Source organism: Pinus tabuliformis, chromosome J (assembly GCF_031772625.1).
Source record: "Pinus tabuliformis cultivar Carrire ecotype Pingquan chromosome J, CPIR1, whole genome shotgun sequence".
Taxonomy (NCBI): domain Eukaryota; kingdom Viridiplantae; phylum Streptophyta; class Pinopsida; order Pinales; family Pinaceae; genus Pinus; species Pinus tabuliformis.
In genome coordinates this window covers 833,284,476-833,299,971 of record NC_142295.1, presented here as the reverse complement: position 1 = coordinate 833,299,971, position 15,496 = coordinate 833,284,476, and positions in this window count along the sequence as shown.

Here is a 15,496-nt window from a genome sequence, read left to right as displayed (position 1 = left end):
TTCCAAAAAATATGTTGTATTAGCCACACTTATTGTGGAATATGTAGCCAAGAGTAGCTCAAAAGCCCTTTTTGTGTAACTATCAGATAACGCAGTAATAATATGCTAGACTTCTGGACTCCAATTGAAGCTTTGAAGAGCTCCATGGATGCCTACATAATCATGTGTCCACATTCAATGACCTATCTTCCACACAACAACAACTTCAAGCTAACTCTCCTTCACGGATGAAGGTATCCGCTTCCAGAGAAACCTTGCACTATTTATATCCTATATGTAGATGTGTCCCAACAGATGAATGGAATACTGCCAACCTTATGGCTCTTTGATACCTTGAGAAGCCAACTATAGTTAAAGATTGTCACAAATATTTGCGATTTTGGCATATGGCTTGGATTCAATGACTTGTTTGGGTAGAATAATGCACACTGCACATGCACCAAGAATTAATGTATTTTCATGGAGGAATAGTTGGAATGGTTACATAGTAATGGGAAACCTGCAACAACTTTGACCATGGGTGTTACTATGTACAAAACAACCAAAGAAACCTTCAATAAAATAAATCTTGTTGATAGGTCAGTGTCAGTGGAACAACGTGCAGTAAAAATAGGCATGCACTCCATAATGACAGTAGGTTAGTGTCAATGGAACAACACACAGTAAAATAGTCATGCACACAATAATGACAGTTCTGACAAGCAAATAGGCAAAACTGACATGCAAAGAGAGAAGTTAGTGACTCAAATTAGAGCAGGGAAGGAGAACACCCACTCTGATACCATGTTAAACTCACATGGGATGTGAAAAGTCATAAATGATAGAACATTGAATTGCATATGTTATTTACATGATATACATTTATATTACATTGGAGTTGTTATCACTCAGGTTGTTCCCTTTGACTCCTAAGGGAATATGGCCGAGGTAACCACAAACCAATCTTTGGACTGCAGGTCCTAGCCTACCTGCAGTCAGATAGGGCTCTCTCTTTATGATTTAGCTTTGTTTAAGGGTGATTTTAGGCTAGATATGAGTGCATGAGTTTGTTTTGAATTTGGTGGGACGGTTGATGTTTTTCAGACAGAGTTGGCATGCAAAGTGTAAGAAGTTCAGACCATTGGGCATGGAGTCAATGAATGTGAACTGCTGGGTGTGTTTTCTTTGGTAGAAGAGAGGAATACAGAGCAGGATAGCTACACATACAACAATATTTAATGCTGGAATTAAGATGAAATGGAGGTCAGGGAATGAAAGGCAATGAAGGATCTTTCATTCAGCCAATAGAGGGAAAGTGAATGAAGACTATGTAGTGGCAATGAAGGATTCCTAAACAGCATTCAGAAATGAGGGAACTAGCTTAGACATGATCACTAAAGTATTCATATCCATTACTAATTCAGAAGAAAACATAGAAAAATCACAGAAATTGAGCACGGAGTGCAGTTAAGTAACATCTGAGCTATTCTTTCTTTCTGCAACTTAGATGATCATGATACATAGATGATATAGACACATAGAAACTGAAAATAGAGGTAAGAAAGACTTATTGAACCATGAGGAAGCACGAGAAATCCATATTAAGCTCTTCAGCCATTAAAACCACAACCAGCCAGTTCAGAAGCAAACATTCCAGCAATCTTTGTTCATAAAGTTCTCAAAATATACAGTGCAAGAGTCTAGAATGAGAAAACAACCAACCAACCAACCCTTTTCACAATACAGAGGGTGGTATAAATAGAGAAAATATCTAAAAAATATCTACAACAGTAGATCTGATGGCAGATCTGGAGAAATGAATGCCTCTAACCTAACACTTATTCAAATAAATGCTAAAAATATCTCTATCAGCTGCGCTGGAAGCAACAGCCATAAGAATGAATTAATAAGGGTCCTTTGCTGCAATGTGCTGGCAATTTGCCATAACTGTGCTTTGGTTTCTGCAGCGCTACCCTTATGTCGCTTAAATGCCATTAACCGTGATCTGGTGAGCTTTAATGGCTCGAAACTGCTTCCTTGACTTGGATGGAGGCCCTTTAATGTTTATCTGCTTTGATATTAAAGCCTTCCACTGAAAAATCCTAACTGATACACTTTGCCACAACGCTGATACTCTTTCACTGAATGTGGGCTTTTTCTTTCCACTGATACACTTTAATGCTGCAAAATCGCCCTTGCCTACCACTTTATGGTGAGATTTGACTGATGTTGCGCCTTCTGTGGCCTTCGGAGGAGTTTCGGCGCTAGCCGACCAAAAATAGTGCTAAAATCTGAAGAAATGCCGCAAAAAAGGAGGAATTGGTGCTGAATACCTGCTGAGGCAAAAACCCTATCGATTAGAGCCAATCTAGGCATAAGAGATGAATATTGGGCTGAGAATGCTTAAGCTTCCTTTGCTGACAAGGCGGGCGCGGGCGCCGACTGAGAATATGGAGGAAATAGCCCTTCTGCCTTATAAAGGCAAAGAACACATAAAACATGAAAATTTGCTGAAATTGTAGGCGGGAGCGATCACTATTGCCAAAAATAGATCTAGGCCGTTGGATCGCATTAAGGCAGATCCAACGGCTAGGATTGAATCGCAATATCACTATCGGGGATGAGCGGGGGACAGGGCTTTATGAATACATATGTAAGCGATAAGCGATCGCCGATATCGCATCGGCAATCGACAATCGGGGGAGGAATGGCTATATATGCGATGGGCGAGCGAAATGGGGGCTGCAACTTAATATGGACCGTTAGATCTGCGGGCAGATCGGACGGTAGCGATTAAATCGCTACATCGCGATCGGTGGGGTCATGGGGTGGCAGCCTTGGTATTGGAGCGACAGCGATATGCGAATGCGATGAGGCTTGCGATAGGTGATGAAAACTTGGATTTGCAATAAAACATAAGTTTTACATTAAATCATGGATTAACGGTAAAACGAGGAATTGTGGCAAAGCGGAGGTATAATGATAAAAGGGGTGATTAATGATGCTTGCGATAGAAGGGATGACGCGATATCGCTTCGGGTGCGATAGCGATATCACATCGGAAGGGACCAATCGGGGAACAACATAAGAGGGCCAACACTTGACTGCCGACTTCCGACTTCCGATTGCGATATCGCGTCGGAGGGGGTAGGGAGGATCAGAGGAAGGCTTTCGCAATCGGAAGGAGTCCAAAGCAATCAGAAGAAGGTTTTATGAATCGGAAGGGGCTCTATATGATCGGAAGGGTTCTGATAACATGAAAAGAGGGTTTTTAATGCTCGGAAGGAGTCCGAAAGCATTAGAAGGGGGGTTTTAAGAAGGGATAAGGGAAATATGAAATCGAGGTGGATTTTGTCGATCGGAGGAAGGGATTCAGGCAAAGGAAGGAGTCCAAATGCCTTTGGAAGATGGAAAAATGAGCAAGGTGAGGGTTCTTACTAAGTTTTAGGCAAACTTAGTAATTCCCGAGCATACTTATGGTTATTTTTCAACCAGAGGGAGGGGATATGTATTTATGGGGATTTATATTATACTTTTAATAAGGGGAGGGGGAAATCATGGGGATTTATATAATAAAGTTAGAAATTAGTATGAATTTGTGAAGAAAGCGCTAAGTATGAAAAACTTAGGCTTTTAAGGGGAGAAAATGACTTATAGAATGAATGAGATGAATGACTTAGAGATATCAAGCAGATCTTAACATCTCTAGGGGAAATTAGTGATTGATTTGGGGAAAGGAAGAAGGGGAAATTAGACATGCCTCGCTTGAGCTACTCCAAGGGGAAAATTGCCTCATACTTGTGATCTAAATGGATATAACACTTGAAAACATGAAATGGATCACAATTCTTTATTGTGAAATCCTTCAAAAATGGAACTTTTGCAGCATGGAAAAGATGAACATTTTTGGCACTTCCACTGTCAATCATGAAATATGAACACCTATTGCAATAGGAGGCTAACAGTGGCTCCACTTGGGGATGGCTTTTCCTTGTGAAAAGTCAAGAACAGCAGGTCAGAATGCCTTGATCTTCAATTGTTGTTGTACTCTGAAAACTTCCCTTTGCTGGCTGCTTTATTTATATATATGACAGCAGACTTGAAGAGCTTAGGGCCTTCACTTCGGGCTTCAACTGCAGCAAGCTGCTATCCAAACAGAAAATTGAAATCCTACCTACCTACTCTAATCAGCACTTACTTTGCTGGTTAGGTGAAATGAAACAGCCAATGCAGCCACTTAAGTATTAAGAACATCAATGAGCTTTGCTGCTTGTGCTTGTTGGTGCTTGAAATGGAGATCTTGCAATCTGATATGGCTTTTTTAACTTTTGAGAAGAAAATGGAATTTCTGATCTCCTTTACTGAATCTAAACACTGTACAAAAGGGTCCTGCAACATATATATACAATTGCTGAGCTGAATTAAAGAGCTGTACAAAGGTTTAGGATAACTATCATGCTTTTGAATTGGGAAATCACCAACATCTTGATTTTGAGCCTTACAGCCTGTTAATGGAGCAGAGTAGTGATTTATTTCATCACTCAGCCTGCCATCTAATGGATTTCACAAAACTTGGAATGATGCCAGCAATTCATTATAAATAGGCTCAGATAGCGCTTGACAGATTTGGACAGGCTGCTCCTCCCCTTCTTTAAATAGTTCAGCTGATTCCAAATAGAGCGGCAGGGAAACAGGTGGGACTTCTTGATCACATGCTGCTGCTTACAAGACTCCTTCTAAAATCTGACATTTAGTGGCATTTTGGGGATGCAAGACTAGAGGTAATGCATCATAAGCAGGGATTTGACTCTCCTCTAGATGGTCAGTATCAAAGCACGCTGACACTTGATTATTAATTGCATGATAATTATTCTTAATAAACTGAAAAGACTCAAAACAAAATGGCAAAGCTCCTTCGCTGGCTTCAAAATTTTCTGCATTTTCCTCCTCCTCTTCATAGCTGAAACGGGCAAGCTGATCACTGGGTTCAAGCTGCTGATCCTGAACTGTGCTTTCTGCCAAAATAGGCTCTGACTCCTCTGCAAGGCTGATTTGGATATGAGGCACATAATATGTTATCGCTTGAAATTTCACCTCAGGCTGAGAAAGGTAAACCTCAAGGCAACATCAAACCACTTAGCCTCGTAGCTAGCCCTACGGGGCGGGAGAGGGCTCTCTCCGGTCTATCTCGATAAAGATCTTCAATGGGCGAGATAACCAATAGGGTAACACTGATTTTAGGCTAGTAAACTGATCAAAAGGGTTGATTTGGAATTTTTAGGGTTTTTGGTGGCAAATTGAGGAGTGGCAATTTTGGGTGCGGGGATAGGACACAGTTTCTGCAGGGGGTTCTTTGGGGCGAGATAGGATACAGTATTGATGCCTTAGATTGAGGTGAATGGATGAGAAAGACAGGTGAGGAGCTAAGGAGAGCAAACAATAACTTTGAATTCTCCTTAAACAGCAGAAAACATTGAAATTAAACAAACTTAAAAGCAGAGCATGACAGTCATGAATTCTACTTTAAGACTTCATTTTTTTAATGTGCAGAAGGAAAAGTAAGGAAATGATTCACATAACACACTTAAAAGTACATAGAGAAACACACCATCAATACATGTAACCACAAGAATCCCAAAAAGGACTGCAAAACCCTGGTCTTCCTTAGCCAAAAATTGCAGAGATACAGTGAATAATACAATGATAGCTTTTCCCTCAAGAGTCCAACCATGAAAATGAGCAAGAAAGTACATAATATAGATCATCTAACCTCTTTCCCTGCCTCCATGGGTCGAGCTCACTATCTTAGGAGCTGTTTCAACCACTTCTAAACTAAGCACTGAAAACTAGGCAGTCAAAACAACTTGCCTCTATAAGCTAGGAAACCAATTCATTCATTTAATTTTCACCTATTTCATGAATGAATCTTCTAGAAGAGGTACATAAGTGTAAAAGTGTCATAAAAGTACATTAATTACATCAAAGAGGATAATAATCCACCCCAAAAAGTCAAACAGGGTCAAACTGCGTTTTTTTGAGCTGTACACTGAAATTTGGAGAAATTTGCCTGACGGGTCGCGCGCCTCTGCCTGACGGGTCGCACGCCTTTGGGACCACTTTTGGGGCACTTCCAGGTGTCCAAATTGAGCAAGAGTAGGCTTGTTGGAAAGGTCTGTGAGTCTACTTTCCAACCCAACTAGAATTTCTGAATTTGGTGGTCATTTTCCCCTCCAAAATTGAAATCTCCCAAGACTGCTTTCTGTGTCTCAAAAATGTGGCAGAAAGTCATTTTTTGCTTGTTTTTTGACTTTCTGGAGGCCCAAAACTTCATAAAATCTCTTGGCCATGGATGAGCATATGTAACTTCTCATGAAAAATCTGGAAATGCTGATTTTTTGCAAAATGGAGTTGCCGGATGAAGGGTCGCGCGGGGGGTGAGACCCGTTAATGAAGAAAACCTGTAAATTGCCTGAAAAAACCAAAATTTACCAAAAATGCTCAAAATTTCTTGGCATTTGTGCTGTGGCTAGGCTATTTAGTGCCTTGGTCCTTCAGTGAGGCCTCGACCAAGATATGGAGGGGATCGGGCCTCTTTCTCCTTTTTTGTGCCTTGGCCAACCGCCTTTGGAACATCTTCATCTTTGCCTTGCACACGTGCATTCTCACCCAATAATGGTTCTTCATGTTTCTCAACAATTTTTTATCTTGGTTGGCCTTAGCCAACAACCTCTCCAAGTGAGCATTGAGCTAGATAAGCATGGACTCTCGCTCAGTGGGCAATGGATCACCGGGTCTTCTTCGATTCAAGTTGCTGTCACTACGGATCCTCCACAACTCATCAAGAGCTTGCTCATCCTCCAACTGTTTGTTGCGCTGCTCTAGATATGAGATTGTCCATTGTGCCCTCTCTATTCTCCTCTGTAATGCATCATTTTCAGCTCTAAGGTGCTGAATGATCTCCTTCGACTCTAGGCTAGGAGAACTGACATCAAGATCAATAAGCTCGATAGTTGGAACACCTGATGGCCCCTCATCAATCTTGGGCTGCTTGCCCCTCTGTGCTGCCTGTGCTGCTGAAGAAAGCGAGGCCCCTTCCACCTGCTGTGGAGATAACACTCGCTGAGATGATGAAGAAGGCGAGACCCCTTCCACATGCTGTGGAGAAAGTACTCACCGAGCTGCTACAAATAAGGCCCTCTGGCCTCTCTGATAAGTAACCAAAGGTGAGGAGCTGACATGTCTAGTGACGGGGATGTCATGCTGCTATGATGGTCCTCCCTCCTCGTGAATAACCTCAGGATGTGGCGGTGGTGGTGCTATGAAAAGCTCACGAGAGATGAACTCCTCCCATGAGATGCCCTGCTGAGCCAACTGATGTAACACCACAAGCTGAATCAAACCATAATGGTAAAGGCTCCTATACTGCTGTGCCGGGCTCTTCCTCTGCATCATGGACACCATCCTCTCAATGTTATGATAGAAGAAAACAGGGATGTTCATCATCCGTACCCGTGTGAAGTGCATCAATAGGCGAATATGGTACGAATATACCTGTGAAAATCTGCCCTCACAGGTAAAATAGAGCATGACGAGCCTCATCATGGGAGCATACTCACTCCTGAGAAATCTGAAGGGAAACACTCCTGTCAAGTGTCTCATGAGTGCTGGTCTAACAAAAGGCTCAAAATGAACACTGTCCAACACCTTGCGCTTATTCCATACCTCTCCGACATTAGGTATCCCTGTGGCCTGTGCAATCATCTCGGGTGTCAATGTAAAGTCCACCCCGGCAAGGTTGACATGTCCATCATGCAAGTGTAAAACAAATAGGCAAGCCAACTCTCTGTGGTGCTGAATCCCAGAGATCCTCTCGCAAAACTCATAGCAAGACATGTACTGGAAACATGAGACTACCATAGGACAAGCTTGTAAATCTGTCAAAGAGGTGGGCTCCTCTTGCCTATGATGACCGCCCTTTCCACCCTTATGAGGCCTCCTTTGTACCTCAATCTCTGAAGCTGATGCCTGGTCATCACTCTGCTCATAGGTTTCGGTTTCTGACATTGTTTAAGGAGCAGAGTGGCCAAAATGTATTGTTATTTCTACCTTGTAAAATGCTGATTTATATGCTGTTTTAAGGGGACAAGGAGCACGAGGGGAATGTTAGGGGAGGGACACCTTTAAAGGGAAAATGGGAATAAATATATAAAATAGGGATTTTAGGGAAAAAACATTGCAAAATCATTGCATATGCATCATTATATACATTTGTTTACATGGGTATTATGAGGTAGGGTTAGGGCTTGATTTTTTTTAGTTTTTAGGGAAGAGGGGTAGGGTTTAGTTTTTCTTTACAAATTTAAAAGGGAAATTTACATAAGAAGACAAGGAAAATGAAATGGGAAATGGGGAAAAATGATTACAAGGGAATACCTTAAAACAGCATAAAACCCTAGGCATATTTTACAATTTTAAACCACAGCCACATAGAGCTTTTTCTCTTGCACAATGAGATCTTTAAAAATGTATTCATGATTTCTTTAACCATAACAAGCAGCAATTTGTAAGCTGGAGGGCCTACCTTAGGAAATTTGGCGATTTTGTTGGCTCCTTGGATGAATTTGCAGGCGATTTTATAAGGAGTGCGCTGACGGGTCACGCGCCTCACCCAACGGGTCGCGCGCCACTGACGGGTCGCGCCCGTTAGAAATTAAAACTGCTGGAAGGCACTTGACGGGTCGCGCGCCTCTGACGGGTCGCGCGCCTGGTCTGACGGGTCGCGCGCCTGGTCTGCTCACAATTTCGCTCCAACCCTCGCCCAATCTCTCTTGCAAGTGAGTTAGATGCACAATGAGGGTAAATGGAGGGTGATTGGGCTTTTATAACTTTGATTTGAAATAATTTCATGCCCAAACCCACTTTATAATGTTTTTCTTTGACACTTTATAAAATTGACCATTTTGGTTTCCTTTGTCCTGAAATTGACTCATTTAATGCTTTTGCTCGATACTTTTTGCAGGGATATCATCTGAGGGATCTTGGCAAGGGAGCCAGGGTTACATGCTGTCCTTGGAAGCTTTTTGAAATTTCATCACTTTTTACAAAATTTGAAAAATGACGTTGGCTTTAAAAACAGGGTTTTTAAATCCAAGGTGAAATTTAACTGCACAAGATAGAAATTTTCGAAGAAACACTTTGAAAATCATCCCTCTGGCTTGCTGAGCACTTATTGACCTTCAGAGGCATGACCTTGAAGACAAACTTGACCAGAACCCTACCTAGGAATTTTACCTCAAGACAAGACAAGACAAGCTTGAAAGAGATTAAGGACTGAAATGACTTTGATCCAGCAATGCCAAGAGGGGGACAAAGACACCAGCTCCTCCATCAGGGTTATGGCATGCCTAATGGAATGCAAAAATTGACACTGATGAGACACCTACTTATGCAATTGCAAAGAGTTTTGATCGCTGATGGAGGGCTACTAGACCGACTCTAACATAATCTTCATCATATTGGTGATATTTAGGCAGACAACTGAAAGAAGAAAAGCAATTATATTCATACAATAGATTGGGAGATTCATCCATATATTGCTCAGAAACTGAAGTTTCATCTTTGAAAGTAGCTCTTCTCTCAGCTCTTGCTCTGTTTCGTTTGGCAATCAGGTTTGCCTCCACACTAGCAGCTATATTCTACATGTCTGCTAAGGTTTGAGGAGCTCTTTCCCTCAATTGATATGCCATGTCGGTATCAAAACCCTTTGGGAATTTATACAAAGAAAGATCATGTGGAGGTCTGAGGTTCTGTGGGATTGCATTATAAACATTGTTAAATCTTGCACAATATTCTAAGACAGCCTCTTGAGGGCCTCTTTTGATAGTATCATATTCTGATAATATGTGCAGGGGATCCTTCTTCTTCTCCCATCTGTTAAGAAATGTTTGGTAAAGGGCCTCTGGGTTGGCTATGGAATTTGCAGGAAGAGCTCTAAACCACGGCCTTACATCTCCATTTAAACTTTGGACAAAAATCTTCATTCTTATAGCATCATCATCTATTTCATAAATCTCAAAATAGTCCTGCATTTTTTTGGTATGTTGCAGGGCTGTGCAAGAACCAGTACCATCAAAATATGTGATTTTGGTTTGATAATCCTGAGGCATAGCCCCTAGATTTGCAGGTAACTGTAAAGGTGTATATCTGTTAGCCATATTTACAGGGATAAATGGAACAGCAGAAGAAATGGAACAGCTGGGATGGAAGATAGCTTTACTGAACTATTTCAGAGGAGACTTAAATATTTTCTCTTTCAGGTCCGTTCCTACAGTGGAGTCTTGATTGAAAATGATGTGGAGTCGCCAGGTGGATGATTTAACCTTTGTGTGTCTGATCCTTGTCCACCATCACAGATCAGAACTAAACGTGAAAAAGTTCTGAAGAAAAGGAGCACTTTCTCCAGAAAAAGCGATTTCCTCTTTGGAGCCAACTTCTAACTTTTTTTTGGAATTTCTGAAGATTTCCCCAGTGGAGTCGACATTATGTTATCACTCAGGTTGTTCCCTTTGACTCCTAAGGGAATACGGCAGAGGTAACCACAAACCAATCTTTGGACTGCAGGTCCTAGCCTACCTGCAGTCAGAGAGGGCTCTCTCTTTATGATTTAGCTTTGTTTAAGCATGATTTTAGGCTAGATATGAGTGCATGAGTTTGTTTTGAATTTGGTGGGACGGTTGATGTTTTTCAGACAGAGTTGGCATGCAAAGTGTAAGAAGTTCAGACCATTGGGCATGGAGTCAATGAATGTGAACTGTTGGGTGTGTTTTCTTTGGTAGAAGAGAGGAATACAGAGCAGGATAGCTACACATAGAACAATCTTTAATGCTGGAATTAAGATGAAATGGAGGTCAGGTAATGAAAGGCAATGAAGGATCTTTCATTCAGCCAACAGAGGGAAAGTGAATGAAGACTATGTAGGAGCAATGAAGGATTCCTAAACAGCATTCAGAAATGAGAGAACTAGCTTAAACATGATCACTAAAGTATTCATATCCATTACTAATTCAGAAGAAAACATAGAAAAATCACAGAAATTGAGCACGAAGTACAGTTAAGTAACATCTGAGCTATTCTTTCTTTCTGCAAATTAGATGATCATGATACATAGATGATATAGACACATAGAAACTAAAAACAGAGGTAAGAAAGACTTATTGAACCATGAGGAAGCACGAGAAATCCATATTAAGCTCTTCAGCCATTAAAACCACAACCAGCCAGTTCAGAAGCAAACATTCCAACAATATTTGTTCAAAAAGTTCTCAAAATATACAGCGCAAGAGTCTAGAATGAGAAAACAACCAACCAACCAACCCTTTTCACAATACAGAGGGTGGTATAAATAGAGAAAATATCTAAAAAATATCTACAATAGCAGATCTGATGGCAGATCTGGAGAAATGAATGCCTCTAACCTAACACTTATTCAAATAAATGCTAAAAATATCTCTATCAGCTGCGTTGGAAGCAAGAGCCATAAGAATGAATTAATAAGGGTCCTTTGCTGCAATGTGCTGGCAATTTGCCATAATTGTGCTTTGGTTTCTGCAGCGCTGCCCTTATGTGGCTTAAATACCATTAACCGTGATCTGGTGAGCTTTAACGGCTCAAAACTGCTTCTTTGACTTGGATGGAGGCCCTTTAATGTTTAGCTGCTTTGATATTAAAGCCTTCCACTGAAAAATCTTAACTGATACACTTTGCCACAACGTTGATACTCTTTCACTGAATGTGGGCTTTTTCTTTCCACTGATACACTTTAATGCTGCAAAATCGCCCTTGTCTGCCACTTTATGGTGAGATTTGACTGCTGCTACGACTTCTGTGGCCTTCGGAGGAGTTTTGGCACTAGCCGACCAAAAATAGTGCTAAAATCTGAAGAAATGCAGCAAAAAAGGAGGAATTGGTGCTGAATGCCTACTGAGGCAATAACCCTGTCGATTAGAGCCAATCTGAGCATAAGCGATGAATATTGGGTCGAGAATGCTTAAGCTTCCTTTGCTGACAAGGCAGGCGCGGGCGCCGACTGAGAATATGGAGGAAATAGCCCTTCTGCCTTATAAAGGCAAAGAACACATAAAACATGAAAATTTGCTGAAATTGTAGGCGGGAGCGATCACTGTTGCCAAAAATAGATCTGGGTTGTTGGATCGCGCTAAAGCAGATCCAACGGCTAGGATTGAATCACAATATCGCTATCGGGGATGAGCGGGGGACGAGGCTTTATGAATACATATGAAAGAGATAAGCGATCGCCAATATCGCATCGGCGATCGGCAATCAGGGGAGGAATGGCTATATATGCGATGGGCAAGCGAAATGGGGGCTGCAACTTAATATGGACCGTTAGATCTGGGGGTAGATCGGACGGTAGCGATTAAATCGCTACATCGCGATCGGCGGGGTCATGGGGTGGCGGCCTTGGTATTGGAGCGACAGCGATATGCGAAATGCAATGAGGCTTGCGATAGGCGATGAAAACTTGGATTTGCGATAAAACATAAGTTTTACGTTAAATCATGGATTAACGATAAAACGAGGAATTGCGGCAAAGCGGAGGTATAACGATAAAAGGGGTGATTAACAATGCTTGCGATAGAAGGGATGACGCGATATCGCTTCGGGTGCGATAGCGACATCGCATCGGAAGGGACCAGTCGGGGAACAACATAAGAGGGCCAACACTTGACTGCCGACTTCCGACTTCCGATTGCGATATCGCGTCGGAGGGGGCAGGAAGGATCGGAGGAAGGCTTTCGCAATCGGAAGGAGTCCAAAGCGATCGGAAGAAGGTTTTATGAATCGGAAGGGGCTCTATATGATCGGAAGGGTTCCGATAACATGAAAAGAGGGTTTTTAATGCTTAGAAGGAGTCCGAAAGCATTAGAAGGGGGGTTTTATGAAGGGATAAGGGAAATATGAAATCGGAGGTGGATTTTGTCGATCGGAGGAAGGGATTCAGGCAAAGGAAGGAGTCCAAATGCCTTTGGAAGATGGCAAAATGAGCAAGGTGAGGGTTCTTACTAAGTTTCAGGCAAACTTAGTAATTCCCGAGCATACTTATGGTTATTTTTCAACCAGAGGGAGGGGATATGTATTTATGGGGATTTATATTATACTTTTAATAAGGGGAGGGGGAAATCATGGGGATTTATATAATAAAGTTAGAAATTAGTATGAATTTGTGAAGAAAGCGCTAAGTATGAAAAACTTAGGCTTTTAAGGGGAGAAAATGACTTATAGAATGAATGAGATGAATGACTTAGAGATATCAAGCAAATCTTAACATCTCTAGGGGAAATTAGTGATTGATTTGGGGAAAGGAAGAAGGGGAAGTTAGACATGCCTCGCTTGAGCTGCTCCAAGGGGAAAATTGCCTCATACTTGTGATCTAAATGGATATAACACTTGAAAACATGAAATGGATCACAATTCTTTATTGTGAAATCCTTCAAAAATGGAACTTTTGCAGCATGGAAAAGATGAACATTTTTGGCACTTCCACTGTCAATCATGAAATATGAACACCTATTGCAATAGGAGGCTAACAGGAGTGATCGTTGGATTCCCCATTCCAAGGTCTCTTGGACTCCAGTGGCTATTCACATTCCACACCAACCCATAGAGGATATGTGTCCAACAAAATTAGTTTCATTTTAACACAAGGTTGAAACAAAGAAAAACTATGCTTGAGATTGGTTTCATTTTTACACAAGCTTGAAATAAAGAAAAACTAAGCTTGAGATAAGTTTGCATGCCCCCAACATAATGACTCAATTTGAGGTACATGCCCCCCAAGCTTCATTTCATTCACCTAAGTAGAGTACTAGTTACTATAGGTGGATGTAATAAAGGTTCATTTACGAGATCAAGTGAAAGACTCAACTAGGAATTTACGAGATCTAGTCAACTTGAATTGGAAGGGGATTTGTTTCATTTTTTAACGAGCTTGAAATAGGAAAAGAACCATTCTCATGACAGCTTGTTTCATTTTTAAACGAGATTGACACAAGTAAAGTAACTCTTCTCATGGCACTTGTTTCATTTTTTAACGATCTTGATAGAAGTAAAGGAACTTTGCTCTAGGAACCTTGATTCATTTTTTAAGGAGCTTGACACAAGACAAGGAACTATGCTCTAAGAACCTTGATTCATTTTTAAGGAGATTGACACAAGTAAAGGAACTCTGCTTCAAGAACCTTGATTCATTTTTTAAGGAGCTTGACACAAGAAAAGGGACTGTGCTCCAGAAACCTTGTTTCATTTTTCACGGAGCTTGACACAAGACAAAGAAATATTCTCCAGGAACCTTGATTCATGGACCATAAGAGGCCATGGCTTCTAAGAGGTTCTCATTATATGGGAGAACAATGCTCTGGAAGGGATACATGTCAAGGGTTCCAATGAAAATATCAAGCTCCAATGCCCTTAGTACATGATGCACTATATCACTGACTAGATCATTAGTAGATGTGGGCATGGAACATGTGGCCACATAGTTAACCTATGGTGGGGGTGATACCACTAGAATACAAGGACCATTTAGGGAAGATGGTTGATAGGGAGTCAAATTAGGACCAACAAGCGAAATTTGGTCAATGGTCACGATTCTTCCTTCATGCGGGAAACATATCACATGAAAAAGAGAAGAGACAAGAGCTCCCGTGACATAAGCATATTCATGGCTGAGGATTAAATTAAAATCCAAAGGTCCTTGGACAACCATCACATCGATATAAATGATCTTTCCTCCCAAAGTAATATGCAACTTAGGAAGGATCCCTAACAGTTGACTGGTTCCTCTGTTAAAAGCCAACAAATTCTGGGTAATGGGCACAAGATGCGGAGAACCTAAATCTTTCCAAGTAGTTGATGATATAATAATAATAGATTTTCCTTCATCTATGATCGTGCCAGGTATGGGTATATTATAAGGTTGTACTATGATCTGAAAAGGCAAGTAAGAAGGAAGAAAATATCTTGTGAGTCAACTCCAATCAAATGAAGTGAACATACTACTTGGAGGGGGTGCCATGGGAATGGGAGGATTGCCCCCCTGTACCATGGGAACATGAGGCTTTCCCCCCAAAATATTGGGATATGAAGAACAAGAAGAACCTGAGTGGTATCAAGTTCACTCTCCATGGGAAAGGTATGATCAACTGAAGGTGGAATTCAGTCAACGATTTTCTGAACCAATGGTTGGTCAGGAACAGGCTCATGGGATTCACATTTAGAGAGAGTGGGATTGACTAGAGAAGAATTTTAGTCAATCGCTTTATCAACTAGTGGAGGATAAGGGGAAAGCTTTTGATAACTAGTTGGAAGATGAGGTTGAGAAGCTGCAAGGTTTTCCAAAACTATTGAGGCTTCATCCATATAAGAACAAAGGTGAATAGGATGAATCCCCTCACATCTCCAGAGGCTGATGGTGAAGGCTGATGTGAGCCTATAGAGC